We start from the raw sequence: 17,267 nt of genomic DNA, 5'->3' as shown, positions 1-17,267 counted from the left end.
ACGTTCTCGTTTCGAACCGACGACTTTCGGTTCCGGAGCGACACGAACGCTCCATGATTCTCGATTATCTCGACACAGGTAAGAGACCCAGGACAACAAGTGTATGGTTTTAGAGATCCACGAGCACCAGAAATAAGGGTCTACCGTTGTCCCTTCGTTCCGTCGACATTCGGTTCCGGAGCGACACGAACGGGGACTTAGAATTTTTTCGCTCGTTCTCAGGAGCGTCACGAACGGGGACTTAGAATATTCTCGCTCGGACTCCGGAGCGACACGATCGCTCCGGTATGCTACGTTCTCTCGGTCCACGGGCATCAGAGAGCAAAACAGCCTAATAGTCTTAGAGTGCCTCAACGATCAGGAATATGGATCTAACGTTCTCGTTTCGAAGCGACGACTTTCGGTTCCGGAGCGACACGAACGCTCCATGATTCTCGATTATCTCGACACAGGTAAGAGACAGAGGACAACAAGTGTATGGTTTTAGATAGCCACGAGCACCAGGAATAAGGATCTACCGTTGTTTCTTCGTTCCGGCGACATTCGGTTCCGGAGCGACACGAACGGTGACTTAGAATCTTTTCGCTCGGGCTCCGGAGCGACACGAACGGGGACTTAGAATTTTTTCGCTCGTTCTCAGGAGCGTCACGAATGGGGACTTAGAATATTCTCGCTCGGACTCCGGAGCGACACGATCGCTCCGGTATGCTACGTTCTCTCGGTCCACGGGCATCAGAGAGCAAAACAGCCTAATAGTCTTAGAGTGCCTCAACGATCAGGAATACGGATCTAACGTTCTCGTTTCGAAGCGACGACTTTCGGTTCCGGAGCGACACGAACGGTGACTTAGAATCTTTTCGCTCGGGCTCCGGAGCGACACGAACGGGGACTTAGAATATTTTCGCTCGGACTCCGGAGCGACACGATCGCTCCGGTATGCTACGTTCTCTCGATCCACGGGCATCAGAGAGCAAAACAGCCTAATAGTCTTAGAGTGCCTCAACGATCAGGAATATGGATCTAACGTTCCCGTTTCGAAGCGACGACTTTCGGTTCCGGAGAGACACGAACGCTCCATGATTCTCGATTATCTCGACACAGGTAAGAGACAGAGGACAACAAGTGTATGGTTTTAGAGAGCCACGAGCACCAGGAATAAGGATCTACCGTTGTCCCTTCGTTCCGTCGACATTCGGTTCCGGAGCGACACGAACGGGGACTTAGAATCCTTTCGCTCGGGCTCCGGAGCGACACGAACGGGGACTTAGAATTTTTTCGCTCGTTCTCAGGAGCGTCACGAATGGGGACTTAGAATATTCTCGCTCGGACTCCGGAGCGACACGATCGCTCCGGTATGCTACGTTCTCTCGGTCCACGGGCATCAGAGAGCAAAACAGCCTAATAGTCTTAGAGTGCCTCAACGATCAGGAATACGGATCTAACGTTCTCGTTTCGAAGCGACGACTTTCGGTTCCGGAGCGACACGAACGGTGACTTAGAATCTTTTCGCTCGGGCTCCGGAGCGACACGAACGGGGACTTAGAATATTTTCGCTCGGACTCCGGAGCGACACGATCGCTCCGGTATGCTACGTTCTCTCGATCCACGGGCATCAGAGAGCAAAACAGCCTAATAGTCTTAGAGTGCCTCAACGATCAGGAATATGGATCTAACGTTCCCGTTTCGAAGCGACGACTTTCGGTTCCGGAGAGACACGAACGCTCCATGATTCTCGATTATCTCGACACAGGTAAGAGACAGAGGACAACAAGTGTATGGTTTTAGAGAGCCACGAGCACCAGGAATAAGGATCTACCGTTGTCCCTTCGTTCCGTCGACATTCGGTTCCGGAGCGACACGAACGGGGACTTAGAATCCTTTCGCTCGGGCTCCGGAGCGACACGAACGGGGACTTAGTATATTTTCGCTCGTACTCCGGAGCGACACGATCGCTCCGATATACAACGTTCTCTCTGTCCACGGGCATCAGAGAGCAAAACAGCCTAATAGTTTTAGAGTGCCTCAACGATCAGGAATATGGATCGAACGTTCTCGTTTCGAACCGACGACTTTCGGTTCCGGAGCGACACGAACGCTCCATGATTCTCGATTATCTCGACACAGGTAAGAGACAGAGGACAACAAGTGTATGGTTTTAGAGAGCCACGAGCACCAGGAATAAGGATCTACCGTTCCCCCTTCGTTCCGTCGACATTCGGTTCCGGAGCGACACGAACGGGGACTTAGAATTTTTTCGCTTGGGCTCCGGAGCTACACGAACGGGGACTCAGAATTTTTTCGCTCGGGCTCCGGAGGGACACGAACGGGGACTTAGAATATTTTCGCTCGGACTCCGGAGCGACACGATCGCTCCGATATGCTACGTTCTCTCGGTCCTCGGGCATCAGAGAGCAAAACAGCCTAATAGTTTTAGAGTGCCTCAACGATCAGGAATATGGATCTAACGTTCTTTCTTAGAACCGACGACTATCGGTTCCGGAGCGACACGAACGCTCCATGATTCTCGATTATCTCGACACAGGTAAGAGACACAGGACAACAAGTGTATGGTTTTAGAGATCCACGAGCACCAGAAATAAGGGTCTACCGTTGTCCCTTCGTTCCGTCGATATTCGGTTCCGGAGCGGTACGAACGGGGACTTAGAATTTTTTCGCTCGTTCTCAGGAGCGTCACGAACGGGGACTTAGAATATTCTCGCTCGGACTCCGGAGCGACACGATCGCTCCGGTATGCTACGTTCTCTCGGTCCACGGGCATCAGAGAGCAAAACAGCCTAATAGTCTTAGAGTGCCTCAACGATCAGGAATATGGATCTAACGTTCTCGTTTCGAAGCGACGACTTTCGGTTCCGGAGCGACACGAACGCTCCATGATTCTCGATTATCTCGACACAGGTAAGAGACCCTGGACAACAAGTGTATGGTTTTAGAGATCCACGAGCACCAGAAATAAGGGTCTACCGTTGTCCCTTCGTTCCGTCGACATTCGGTTCCGGAGCGACACGAACGGGGACTTAGAATTTTTTCGCTCGTTCTCAGGAGCGTCACGAACGGGGACTTAGAATATTCTCGCTCGGACTCCGGAGCGACACGATCGCTCCGGTATGCTACGTTCTCTCGGTCCTCGGGCATCAGAGAGCAAAACAGCCTAATAGTCTTAGAGTGCCTCAACGATCAGGAATATGGATCTAACGTTCTCGTTTCGAAGCGACGACTTTCGGTTCCGGAGCGACACGAACGCTCCATGATTCACGATTATCTCGACACAGGTAAGAGACACAGGACAACAAGTGTATGGTTTTAGAGATCCACGAGCACCAGAAATAAGGGTCTACCGTTGTCCCTTCGTTCCGTCGATATTCGGTTCCGGAGCGGTACGAACGGGGACTTAGAATTTTTTCGCTCGTTCTCAGGAGCGTCACGAACGGGGACTTAGAATATTCTCGCTCGGACTCCGGAGCGACACGATCGCTCCGGTATGCTACGTTCTCTCGGTCCACGGGCATCAGAGAGCAAAACAGCCTAATAGTCTTAGAGTGCCTCAACGATCAGGAATATGGATCTAACGTTCTCGTTTCGAAGCGACGACTTTCGGTTCCGGAGCGACACGAACGCTCCATGATTCTCGATTATCTCGACACAGGTAAGAGACCCAGGACAACAAGTGTATGGTTTTAGAGATCCACGAGCACCAGAAATAAGGGTCTACCGTTGTCCCTTCGTTCCGTCGACATTCGGTTCCGGAGCGACACGAACGCTCCATGATTCTCGATTATCTCGACACAGGTAAGAGACCCAGGACAACAAGTGTATGGTTTTAGAGATCCACGAGCACCAGAAATAAGGGTCTACCGTTGTCCCTTCGTTCCGTCGACATTCGGTTCCGGAGCGACACGAACGGGGACTTAGAATTTTTTCGCTCGTTCTCAGGAGCGTCACGAATGGGGACTTAGAGTATTCTCGCTCGGACTCCGGAGCGACACGATCGCTCCGGTATGCTACGTTCTCTCGGTCCACGGGCATCAGAGAGCAAAACAGCCTAATAGTCTTAGAGTGCCTCAACGATCAGGAATATGGATCTAACGTTCTCGTTTCGAAGCGACGACTTTCGGTTCCGGAGCGACACGAACGGTGACTTAGAATCTTTTCGCTCGGGCTCCGGAGCGACACGAACGGGGACTTACTATATTTTCGCTCGGACTCCGGAGCGACACGATCGCTCCGATATGCAACGTTCTCTCGGTCCACGGGCATCAGAGAGCAAAACAGCCTAATAGTTTTAGAGTGCCTCAACGATCAGGAATATGGATCTGACGTTCTCGTTTCGAAGCGACGACTTTCGGTTCCGGAGCGACACGAACGCTCCATGATTCTCGATTATCTCGACACAGGTAAGAGACACAGGACAACAAGTGCATGGTTTTAGAGATCCACGAGCACCAGAAATAAGGGTCTACCGTTGTCCCTTCGTTCCGGCGACATTCGGTTCCGGAGCGACACGAACGGGGACTTAGAATCTCTTCGATCGGGCTCCGGAGCGACACGAACGGGGACTCAGAATTTTTTCGCTCGGGCTCCGGAGGGACACGAACGGGGACTTAGAATATTTTCGCTCGGACTCCGGAGCGACGCGATCGCTCCGATATGCTACGTTCTCTCGGTCCACGGGAATCAGAGAGCAAAACAGCCTAATAGTTTTAGAGTGCCTCAACGATCAGGAATATGGATCTAACGTTCTCGTTTCCAACCGACGACTTTCGGTTCCGGAGCGACACGAACGCTCCATGATTCTCGATTATCTCGACACAGGTAAGAGACACAGGACAACAAGTGTATGGCTTTAGAGAGCCACGAGCACCAGGAATAAGGATCTACCGTTGTCCTTTCGTTCCGGCGACATTCGGTTCCGGAGCGACACGAACGGTGACTTAGAATTTTTTCGCTCGGGCTCCGGAGCGACACGAACGGGGACTTAGAATATTTTCGTTCGGACTCCGGACCGACACGATCGCTCCGATATGCAACGTTCTCTCGGTCCACGGGCATCAGAGAGCAAAACAGCCTAATAGTCTTAGAGTGCCTCAACGATCAGGAATATGGATCTAACGTTCTCGTTTCGAAGCGACGACTTTCGGTTCCGGAGCGACACGAACGCTCCATGATTCTCGATTATCTCGACACAGGTAAGAGACAGAGGACAACAAGTGTATGGTTTTAGAGAGCCACGAGCACCAGGAATAAGGATCTACCGTTGTCCCTTCGTTCCGGCGACATTCGGTTCCGGAGCGACACGAACGGTGACTTGGAATTTTTTCGCTCGTGCTCAGGAGCGTCACGAACGGGGAGTTAGGATATTCTCGCTCGGACTCCGGAGCGACACGATCGCTCCGGTATGCTACGTTCTCTCGGTCCACGGGCATCAGAGAGCAAAACAGCCTAATAGTCTTAGAGTGCCTCAACGATCAGGAATATGGATCTAACGTTCTCGTTTCGAATCGACGACTTTCGGTTCCGGAGCGACACGAACGCTCCATGATTCTCGATTATCTCGACACAGGTGAGAGACAGAGGACAGCAAGTGTATGGTTTTAGATAGCCACGAGCACCAGGAATAAGGATCTACCGTTGTCCCTTCGTTCCGGCGACATTCGGTTCCGGAGCGACACGAACGGTGACTTAGAATCTTTTCGATCGGGCTCCGGAGCGACACGAACGGGGACTTAGTATATTTTCGCTCGGACTCCGGAGCGACACGATCGCTCCGATATGCAACGTTCTCTCGGTCCACGGGCATCAGAGAGCAAAACAGCCTAATAGTTTTAGAGTGCCTCAACGATCAGGAATATGGATCTAACGTTCTCGTTTCGAACCGACGACTTTCGGTTCCGGAGCGACACGAACGCTCCATGATTCTCGATTATCTCGACACAGGTAAGAGACAGAGGACAACAAGTGTATGGTTTTAGAGAGCCACGATCACCAGGAATAAGGATCTACCGTTGCCCCTTCGTTCCGGCGACATTTGGTTCCGGAGCGACACGAACGGGGACTTAGAATTTTTTCGCTTGGGCTCCGGAGCGACAAGAACGGGGACTTGGAATATTTTCGCTCGGGCTCCGGGCGACGCGAACGGGGACTTGGAATATTTTCGCTCGGACTCCGGAGCGACACGATCGCTCCGATATGCCTCGTTCTCTCGGTCCACGGGAATCTGAGAGCAGAACAGCCTAATAGTTTTAGTGTGCCTCAACGATCAGGAATATGGATCTAGCGTTCTCGTGTGATGAGGAATGCGGATTGAGGGTTGAGAATTGAGTATTGAGGATTAAAGACTGAAGGTTGAGGATTGATGATTGAGGATTGAATATTGAGGATTGAGGGTTGAGGACTGAGGATTGGGGACTGAGGTTTGAGGATTGAGCACTGAGAATTGAAGATTGAGGTCTGATGATTGAGGTTTGAGGATTGAAGATTGAGAATTGCGAATTGGTGTTTCAAGGTTGAGGATTGAGTTTGAAGTTTGAGGATTGAGGATTGATAACTGAGGATTGAGGGTTGAGGATTGAAGATTGAGGATTCAGGACTGACGATTGAGAATTGAGGATTGAGGATTGAGGATTGAGGATTGAGGATTGAAGATTGTGGATTGAGGATTGAGGATTGAGGATGGTATATTTAGGATTGAGGATTGAGGATTGAAGATTGAGGATTGCGAATTGGTGTTTCAAGGTTGAGGATTGAGTTTGAAGTTTGAGGATTGAGGATTGATAACTGAGGATTGAGGGTTGAGGATTGAAGATTGAGGATTCAGGACTGACGATTGAGAATTGAGGATTGAGAATTGATGATTGAGGATTGAGGACATTATATAGAGGATTGAGAATTGAGGATTGATGATTGAGGATAGAGAATTGAGGATTGAGGATGGTATATTTAGGATTGAGGATTGAGGAATGGAGATTGAGGATTGGGAATTGAAAACTGAAAATTGAGGACACTCTATAGATGATTGAGAATTGAGTATTGTGGATTGAGGATTGAGGATTGAGGATTGATTGTTGAGGATTGAGGATTGAAGGTTGACGACTGAGGATTGAGGACTGAGTGTTGTGGGTTGAGTGCTGTGAATTGAGGGTTGACAATTGAATATTGAGTGTTGAGGCCTGAAGACTGAGGATTGAGGATTGATGGTTGAGGATTGTGGATTGAGGATTGAGGTCTGAAGACTGAGGATTGAGGATTGAGGTATGAGGATTGAGGATTGAGGATTGAGGATTGAAGACTGAGGTTTGAGTATTCAGGTTTGAAGATTGAGGATTGTGGGTTGAGGACTGGGTGTTGAGAATTGATATTTGAGGATTGAGATTTCAAGGTTGAAGATTTTGTTTTGAGTATTGAAAACTGAGAATTGAGGATATTCTGTTGAGTATTGAGGATTTCGGATTGAAGATTGAGGATTAGGGATTGAGGATTGAAGACTGAGGACTGAGTGTTGAAATCTGAGAATTCAGGATATTCTATTGAGGATAGAGGATTGAGGCTTAAGGACTGAGGATTGAGGTTTGACAATTGAGGATTTACAATTGAGTATTGAGGATTGAGGCTTGAGGACTGAGGATTGAGGATTGAGGATTGAGGATTGAAGATTGAAGATTGAGCATTGAGAATTGACGGTTGAGGATTGAGGATTGAGGATTGAGGGTTCAGGATAGAGGATAGAAGGTTGAGGATTGAGAATTGAGAATTGGGGATTGAGTATTGAGGATTGAGGATTGAAGATTGAGGATTCAGGATTCAGGATTGAGGATTGAGTACTGATATTTGAGTATTGAGTGTTGGGAATTGAAGATTGAGAATTGAACACTGAGGATTGAAGATTGAGTACTGAGGATTGAGGATTGAGGATTGAGGCTTGAGGATAGTACACTGAGTGTTGGGTATTGAGGTTTCAGAATTGAGGATTGACAACTGAATATTGACGATTGTGGCTTGAGGACAAAGGATAGAAGATTGAGGAATAAGGGTTGAGGATTGAGGATAGAGGATTGAGGATTGATGATTGAGGATTGAGGATCGAGGATTGAAGATTGAGGATTGAGTGTTCAGGACAGAGTGTTGAGAAGTGATGCTTGTGAACTGAGATTTGAAAATTGAAGGTTGAGGGTTGAGTATTGAAAACTGGGAATTGAAAATTTTCTCTTGAGAATTGAGTATTGAGGATTGAGAATTGAGGATTGACGGTTGAGGACTGAGGATTGACGCTTGAGGATGGAGGATTGAGGATTGAGGATTGAGGATTGAGGATTGAGTATTGAGGATTGAGGATTTTAGACTGAGGATTGAGGATTTTAGACTGAGGATTGAGGATTGAGTATCGAGGATTGAGGATTGAGGATGGAGGATTGAGGATTGAGGATTGAGGACTGCGGATTGAGGATAGAGGACTGAGGATTTTAGATTGAGGATTAAGGATTGAGGATTGAATATTGAGGATTAGGGATTGAGGATTGAAGACTGAGGACTGAGTGTTGAAATCTGAGAATTCAGGATATTCTATTGAGGATAGAGGATTGAGGCTTAAGGACTGAGGATTGAGGTTTGACAATTGAGGATTTACAATTGAGTATTGAGGATTGAGGCTTGAGGACTGAGGATTGAGGATTGAGGATTGAGGATTGAAGATTGAAGATTGAGCATTGAGAATTGACGGTTGAGGATTGAGGATTGAGGATTGAGGGTTCAGGGTAGAGGATAGAAGGTTGAGGATTGAGAATTGAGAATTGGGGATTGAGTATTGAGGGTTGAGGTTTGAGGATTGACTACTGATGTTTGACGACTGAGGGTTGATCATTGACGATAGAGGGTTGAGGACTGAGAGTTGATGATTGAGTATTGAGGATTGAGGATTAAAGATTGAGGATTCAGGATTCAGGATTGAGGATTGAGTACTGATATTTGAGTATTGAGTGTTGGGAATTGAAGATTGAGAATTGAACACTGAGGATTGAAGATTGAGTACTGAGGATTGAGGATTGAGGATTGAGGCTTGAGGATAGTACACTGAGTGTTGGGTATTGAGGTTTCAGAATTGAGGATTGACAACTGAATATTGACGATTGTGGCTTGAGGACAAAGGATAGAAGATTGAGGAATAAGGGTTGAGGATTGAGGATAGAGGATTGAGGATTGATGATTGAGGATTGAGGATCGAGGATTGAAGATTGAGGATTGAGTGTTCAGGACAGAGTGTTGAGAAGTGATGCTTGTGAACTGAGATTTGAAAATTGAAGGTTGAGGGTTGAGTATTGAAAACTGGGAATTGAAAATTTTCTCTTGAGAATTGAGTATTGAGGATTGAGAATTGAGGATTGACGGTTGAGGACTGAGGATTGACGCTTGAGGATGGAGGATTGAGGATTGAGGATTGAGGATTGAGGATTGAGTATTGAGGATTGAGGATTTTAGACTGAGGATTGAGGATTGAGTATCGAGGATTGAGGATTGAGGATGGAGGATTGAGGATTGAGGATTGAGGACTGCGGATTGAGGATAGAGGACTGAGGATTTTAGATTGAGGATTAAGGATTGAGGATTGAATATTGAGGACTGAGGGTTCATGATTGAGTATTGAGGATTGAGGGTTGAGCATTGAGGATTGAGGTTTGAGGATTGAGATTTGAATATTGAAGATTGAGGATTTAGTATTGAAATCTGAGGATTGAGGATATTCTATAGGGGATTGAGGATTGAGGATTGAGGGTTCAGGATCGAGAATTGAGGGTTTCGCACTGAATACAGAGAATTGAGGTTTGAGGTCGGAGGACTGAGGATTGAGGATTGAGGATTGAGGATTAAGGATTGAGTATCGAGGATTGAGGATTGAGGATTGAAGATTGAGGACTGAGTGTTGAGGATCGAGTGTTGAGAATTGATGTTTGAGGATTGAGATTTGAAGATTGAAGATTGTGGGTTGAGTATTGAAAACTGAGAATTGAGGATATTCTATTGAGGATTGAGGGTTGAGGATCCAGGATTGAGAATTGACGATTGAGGATGGAGGTTTGAGGATTGACGATTGATGATTCAGGATTGAGGACTGAGGGTTGAGGATTGAAGATTGAGTACTGAGGGTTGAGGATTGAATGTTGAGAATTGTTGTTTGTAGATTGAGATATGAAGATGGATGATTGAGTATTGAAAACCGAGAATTGAGGATATTCCATTGAGGATTGAGAATTGAGGATTGAGGATTGAGGATTGAGGATTGATGGTTGCGGATAGAGGATTGAAGATTTGGGATCGAGGATTGAGGATTTTGGATCGAGGACTGAGGGTTGAGGGTTAGGGATTGAGGACGAGGACTGACGGTTGAGGATTGAGGTTTGAGGTTCGAGGATTGAGGATTGGGGACTGAGGATTGAGGATTGAGGATGGAGCGTTGAGGATTGAAGATTGAGGACTGGGGATTGAGTATCGAAGATTGAGGATTGAGTATTGTGGATGAAGAATTGAGGATTGAGGATAGAAGATTGAGTATTGGTGATTGAAGAGTGAGGATTGATGATTGAGGGTTGAGAACTGAGGGCGTGGGCTGACGGCTGAGGATTGAGGTTTGAGGATTGAGGATTGAGGATTGAGAATTGAGGATGCGGACTGAGGTTTGAGGATTGAGGTTTGAGGAATGAGGACTCAGGATTGGGGATTGAGGATTGAGGATTGAGGATTGATTATTGAAGGTTGAGGATTGATGACTGAGGATTGAGGATTGAGGATTGAGGATTGAGGATTGAGGATTGAGGATTGATGGTTGACTATTGAGGATTGATGGTTGAGGGTTTTGTGTTCAATATTGAGGATTGAGGATTGAGGATTGAGCATTGAGGATTGAAGATTGAGAATTGAGGATTGAGGATTGAGGATTGAGGAATGAAGATTGAGGATTGGGTATTTGAGGATTGAAGAATGAGGATTGGGGATTGAGGATTGAGGATTGAGGATTGAGTATTGAAGATTGAGTATTGATGACTGAGGATTCAGGATTGAGGATTGAGGCCTGAGGACGGAGGATTGAAGATTGAGTATTGGGGATTGAAGATTGACGATTGAGGATTGAGGATTGAGGATGGAGGATGGATGATGAGGGCTGAGGGTTGAGGATTGAGGTTTGACTATTGAATCCTGAGAATTCAGGATATACTATTGAGTATTGCGAATTGAGGATTGACGGTTGAGTATTGAGGATTGAAGATTGAGGATTGAGGATTGAGTATTGAAGATTGAGGATTGATGATTGGGGATTGAGGATTGAGGATTGAGGATTGAGGATTGAGTATTGAAGATTGAGGATTGATGATTCAGGATTGAGGATTGTAGATTGAGGATTGAGGATTGAGGTTTGAGGACTGAGGACTGAGGATTGAGGATTGAGGATTGAGGATTGAGGATGGAGGATGAGGGCTGAGGGTTGAGGATTGAGGGTTGAGTATTGAATCCTGAGAATTCAGGATATTCTCTTGAGTATTGCGAATTGAGGATTGACGGTTTAGTATTGAGGATTGAAGATTGAGGATTGAGGATTGAGTATTGAAGATTGAGGATTGATGATTGAGGGTAGAGGATTGAGGATTGAGGATTGAGGATTGGGTATTGAAGATTGAGGTTTGAGGACTGAGGATTGAGTTCTGAGAATTGAGGATTGAGGATTGACGCTTGACGCTTGAGGATTGAGGATTGAGGATGGAGGATTGAAGAGAGAGGACTGAGTGTTGTGGATTGAGTGTTGAGAATTGAGGAAGCGGACTGAGGTTTGAGGACTGAGGTTTGAGGAATGAGGATTCAGGATTGGGGATTGAGGATTGAGGATTGAGGATTGAGTATTGAAGGTTGAGGATTGATGACTGAGGATTGAGGATTGAGGTTTGAGGATTGAGGATTGAGGATTGAGGATTGAGGATTGAAGATTGAGTGTTGAGGACTGAAGGTTGAGTGTTGAGGATTGAGGATTGAGGATTGAGGATTGAGGATTGAAGATTCAGGATTGAGGATTGAAGATTGAGAAATGATGTTTGAGGATTGAGGTTTGATTATTGATTATTGTGGATTGAGTATTGAACCATGAGAATTCAGGATATTCTATTGAGTATTGAGAATTGAGGATTGATGGTTGACTATTGAGGGTTGATGGTTGAGGGTTTTGTGTTCAATATTGAGGATTGAGTATTGAGGATTGAGCATTGAGGATTGACGACTGAGGATTGATCATTGAGGATAGAGGATTGAAGATTGAAGATTGAGGATTGGGTATTGAGGGTTGAAGAATGAGGATTGGGCATTGAGGATTGAGGATTGAGGATGAGGGCTGAGGGTTGAGGATTGAGGACTGAGGTCGGAGGATTGAGGATTGAGAATTGAGGATTGCAGATTGAGGATTGAAGATTGAAGATTGGGTATTGAGGATTGAAGAATGAGGGTTGTGGATTGAGGATTGAGGATTGAGGATTGAAGGTTGAGGATTGAGGATTGAGGATTGATGATTGAGGATTGAGGATTGAGGATTGAGGATTGAAGATTGAGTATTGAGGATTGCAGATTGAGGATTGAGGACTGAGGATTGAGGATTCAGGATTGAAGATTGAGGATTGGGTACTGAGTGTTGAGGGTTGAGTGATGAGAATTGATGTTTGTGGAAAGACTAGACTAAAAACTAGAAGATTGCAGATTAAGTATTGCGTATTGAAAATTCTGAACTGAGGATATTCTATTGAGGATGGAGGATTGACATCTGATTGTTGAGGACTGATGGATGAAGATTGAGGATTCAGGATTGAGGATTCAGGATTGAGGTTTGAGGACTGATGATTGAGGTTTGAGGATTGAGGATTGAGGATTGAGGATTGAGGATTGAAGATTGAGGATTCTGTATTGCGGATTGAACATTGAGGATTGGGTACTGAGGATGATGATTGAGGACTGGGGATTGAGGGTTGAAGATTGAGGATTAAGGATTGAGGATTGGGGATTGAGGATCTAGGATTGGATATTGCCTATTGAGGATTGAAGATTGAGGATTGAGTATTGAGGATTAAGAATTGAGGATTGAGGATTGAAGATAGAGTATTGTTGATTGAAGTTTGAGGATTGAGGATTGAGGGTTGAGGATTGAGGACGAGGACCGACGGTTGAGGATTGAGGTTTGAGGATTGTGGATTGAGGATTGAGAATTGAGGATACGGACTGAGGTTTGAGGATTGAGGTTTGAGGAATGAGGATTCAGGATTGAGGACTTCGGATTGAGGATTGTGGATTGATTATTGAAGGCTGAGGATTGATGACTGAGGATTGAGGATTGAGGATTGAGGATTGAGGATTGAGGACGAGGACTGAGGACTGAGGGTTGAGGAATGAGAATTGAGGATTGAGGATTGAGGATTGAAGACCGAGAATTGGGTATTGATGATTGAAGATTAAGGATTGAGGATTGAGGATTGAGGATTGAGGGTTGAGGATTGAAGATTGAGGTTTGAGGATTGAGGATTGAGCATTGAAGATTGAGTATTGAGTATTCAAAATTGAGGATTGGGGGTTGAGGACTGAGGATTGAGGATTGAAGATTGAGGATTGGGGACTGAGTGTTGAGGGTTGAGTGATGAGTGTTGATGTTTGTGGATAGAGATTTGAAGATTGCAGATTGAGTACTGCGTATTGAAAACTCTGAACTGAGGATATTCTATTGAGGATTGAGGATTGACAACTGATTGTTGAGGACTGAGGGCTGAAGATTGAATATTGAGGATTGAGTATTGAAGATTGAGGATCGATGATTGAGGATTGAGGATTGAGGATTGGGGATTGAGGATTGAGGATTGAGGTTTGAGGACTGAGGACTGAGGACTGAGGATTGAGGATTGATGATTGAGGATTGAGGATTGAAGATTGAGGATTGAGGATTGAAGATTGAGGATTGGGTATTGGGGATTGAAGAATGAGTTTTGAGGATTGAGGATTGAGGATTGAGGATTGCAGATTGAGTATTGAGGATTGAAGACTGAGGATTGAGGATTGAGGATTGAGGATTGAGGATTGAGGATTGAGGATTGAGGAATGAGGATTGAACATTGAGTATTGAGGATTGAAGATTGGGGATTGAGGATTGAGGATTGAGGAGTGAGGATTGAAGATTGAGGATTGGGGATTGAGGATTGACGATTGAGGATTGAGTATTGAGGATTGAGAATTGAGGATTGAGGATTGAAGATTGAGGATTGAGGATTGAAGATTGAGTATTGATGATTGAAGATTGAGGTTTGAGAATTTAGTGTTGAGGATTGAGGACGAGGACTGACGGTTGAGGATTGATGTTTGAGGTTTGAGGATTGAGGATTGAGGACTGAGGATTTAGGATGGAGGATTGAGCATTGAGGATTAAAGATTGAGGACTGGGGATTGAGGATTGAAGATTGAGGATTGAGTATTGAGGATTTAGGATGGAGGATTGAAAATTGAGGATTGGGGACTGAGGTTTGAAGATTGAGGATTGAGTATTGAGGATTGAAGATTGAGGGTTGAGGATTGAGGATTGAGAATTGAGAATTGAGGATGAGGTTTGAGGGCTGAGGATTGAGGATTGAGTATTGAGGATTGAGGATTGAGGATTGAGGATTGAGGATTGAGGATTGAAGATTGAAGATTGAGGATTGTGTATTGCGTATTGAACGTTGAGGATTGATAATTGAGGATTGAGGGTTGAGGATTGAGGATTGAGAATTGAGTATTGTGGATTGAGGATTGAGGATTGAGGATTGATTGTTGAGGATTGAGGATTGAAGGTTGACGACTGAGGATTGAGGACTGAGTGTTGTGGGTTGAGTGCTGTGAATTGAGGGTTGACAATTGAATATTGAGTGTTGAGGCCTGAAGACTGAGGATTGAGGATTGATGGTTGAGGATTGTGGATTGAGGATTGAGGTCTGAAGACTGAGGATTGAGGATTGAGGTATGAGGATTGAGGATTGAGGATTGAGGATTGAAGACTGAGGTTTGAGTATTCAGGTTTGAAGATTGAGGATTGTGGGTTGAGGACTGGGTGTTGAGAATTGATATTTGAGGATTGAGATTTCAAGGTTGAAGATTTTGTTTTGAGTATTGAAAACTGAGAATTGAGGATATTCTGTTGAGTATTGAGGATTTCGGATTGAAGATTGAGGATTAGGGATTGAGGATTGAAGACTGAGGACTGAGTGTTGAAATCTGAGAATTCAGGATATTCTATTGAGGATAGAGGATTTAGGCTTAAGGACTGAGGATTGAGGTTTGACAATTGAGGATTGACAATTGAGTATTGAGGATTGAGGCTTGAGGACTGAGGATTGAGGATTGAGGATTGAGGATTGAAGATTGAAGATTGAGCATTGAGAATTGACGGTTGAGGATTGAGGATTGAGGATTGAGGGTTCAGGATAGAGGATAGAAGGTTGAGGATTGAGAATTGAGAATTGGGGATTGAGTATTGAGGGTTGAGGTTTGAGGATTGACTACTGATGTTTGACGACTGAGGGTTGATCATTGACGATAGAGGGTTGAGGACTGAGAGTTGATGATTGAGTATTGAGGATTGAGGATTGAAGATTGAGGATTCAGGATTCAGGATTGAGGATTGAGTACTGATATTTGAGTATTGAGTGTTGGGAATTGAAGATTGAGAATTGAACACTGAGGATTGAAGATTGAGTACTGAGGATTGAGGATTGAGGATTGAGGCTTGAGGATAGTACACTGAGTGTTGGGTATTGAGGTTTCAGAATTGAGGATTGACAACTGAATATTGACGATTGTGGCTTGAGGACAAAGGATAGAAGATTGAGGAATAAGGGTTGAGGATTGAGGATAGAGGATTGAGGATTGATGATTGAGGATTGAGGATCGAGGATTGAAGATTGAGGATTGAGTGTTCAGGACAGAGTGTTGAGAAGTGATGCTTGTGAACTGAGATTTGAAAATTGAAGGTTGAGGGTTGAGTATTGAAAACTGGGAATTGAAAATTTTCTCTTGACAATTGAGTATTGAGGATTGAGAATTGAGGATTGACGGTTGAGGACTGAGGATTGACGATTGAGGATTGAGGACTGAGGATTGAGGATTGTGGACCGAGGGCTGAGGATTTAGGTTTGAGAATTGAGGACTGACAATCGGATATTGACGACTGAGGCTTGAGGACTGAGGATTGAGGATTGAGGATTGAGGACTGAGGATTGAGGATTGAGGATTGAGGATTGAGGATTGAGTATTGAGGATTGAGGATTGAGGATTGTGGACCGAGGATTGAGGATTGAGGTTTGAGAATTGAGGATTGACAATCGAGTATTGACGACTGAGGCTTGAGGACTGAGGATTGAGGATTGAGGATTGAGGATAGAGGATTGAGGATTGAGGATTGAGAACTGAGGATTGAGGTCTGAGGGTTGAGGATTGAGTATTGAGTGTTGAGGACTGAATATTGAAGATTGAGTATTGGGAATTGAAAACTGTGAATTGAGGACACTATATAGAGGGTTGAGAATTGAGGATTGACTATTGAGGATGGAGGATTGAGGATTGAGGATGGTAGATTTAGGATTGAGGATTGAGGATTGAAGATTGAGGATTGAGAATTGATGATTGAGGATTGAGGACTTTGATTGAGGATGGAGGATTGAGGATTGAGGATTGAGGATTGAGGATTGAGTATTGAGGATTGATGATTTTAGACTGAGGATTGAGGATTGAGTATCGAGGATTGAGGATTGACGATGGAGGATTGAGGATTGAGGATTGAGGACTGCGGATTGAGGATAGAGGACTGAGGATTTTAGATTGAGGATTAAGGATTGAGGATTGAATATTGAGGACTGAGGGTTCATGATTGAGTATTGAGGATTGAGGGTTGAGCATTGAGGATTGAGGTTTGAGGATTGAGATTTGAATATTGAAGATTGAGGATTTAGTATTGAAATCTGAGGATTGAGGATATTCTATAGGGGATTGAGGATTGAGGATTGAGGGTTCAGGATCGAGAATTGAGGGTTTCGCACTGAATACAGAGAATTGAGGATTGAGGTCGGAGGACTGAGGATTGAGGATTGAGGATTGAGGATTAAGGATTGAGTATCGAGGATTGAGGATTGAGGATTGAAGATTGAGGACTGAGTGTTGAGGATCGAGTGTTGAGAATTGATGTTTGAGGATTGAGATTTGAAGATTGAAGATTGTGG

This window comes from Calliopsis andreniformis, unplaced genomic scaffold (genome assembly GCF_051401765.1).
Source record: "Calliopsis andreniformis isolate RMS-2024a unplaced genomic scaffold, iyCalAndr_principal scaffold0041, whole genome shotgun sequence".
Classification (NCBI taxonomy): Eukaryota; Metazoa; Arthropoda; class Insecta; order Hymenoptera; family Andrenidae; genus Calliopsis; species Calliopsis andreniformis.
The sequence above is the reverse complement of the archived record's forward strand: the minus strand, read 5'-3'. Positions refer to the sequence as shown.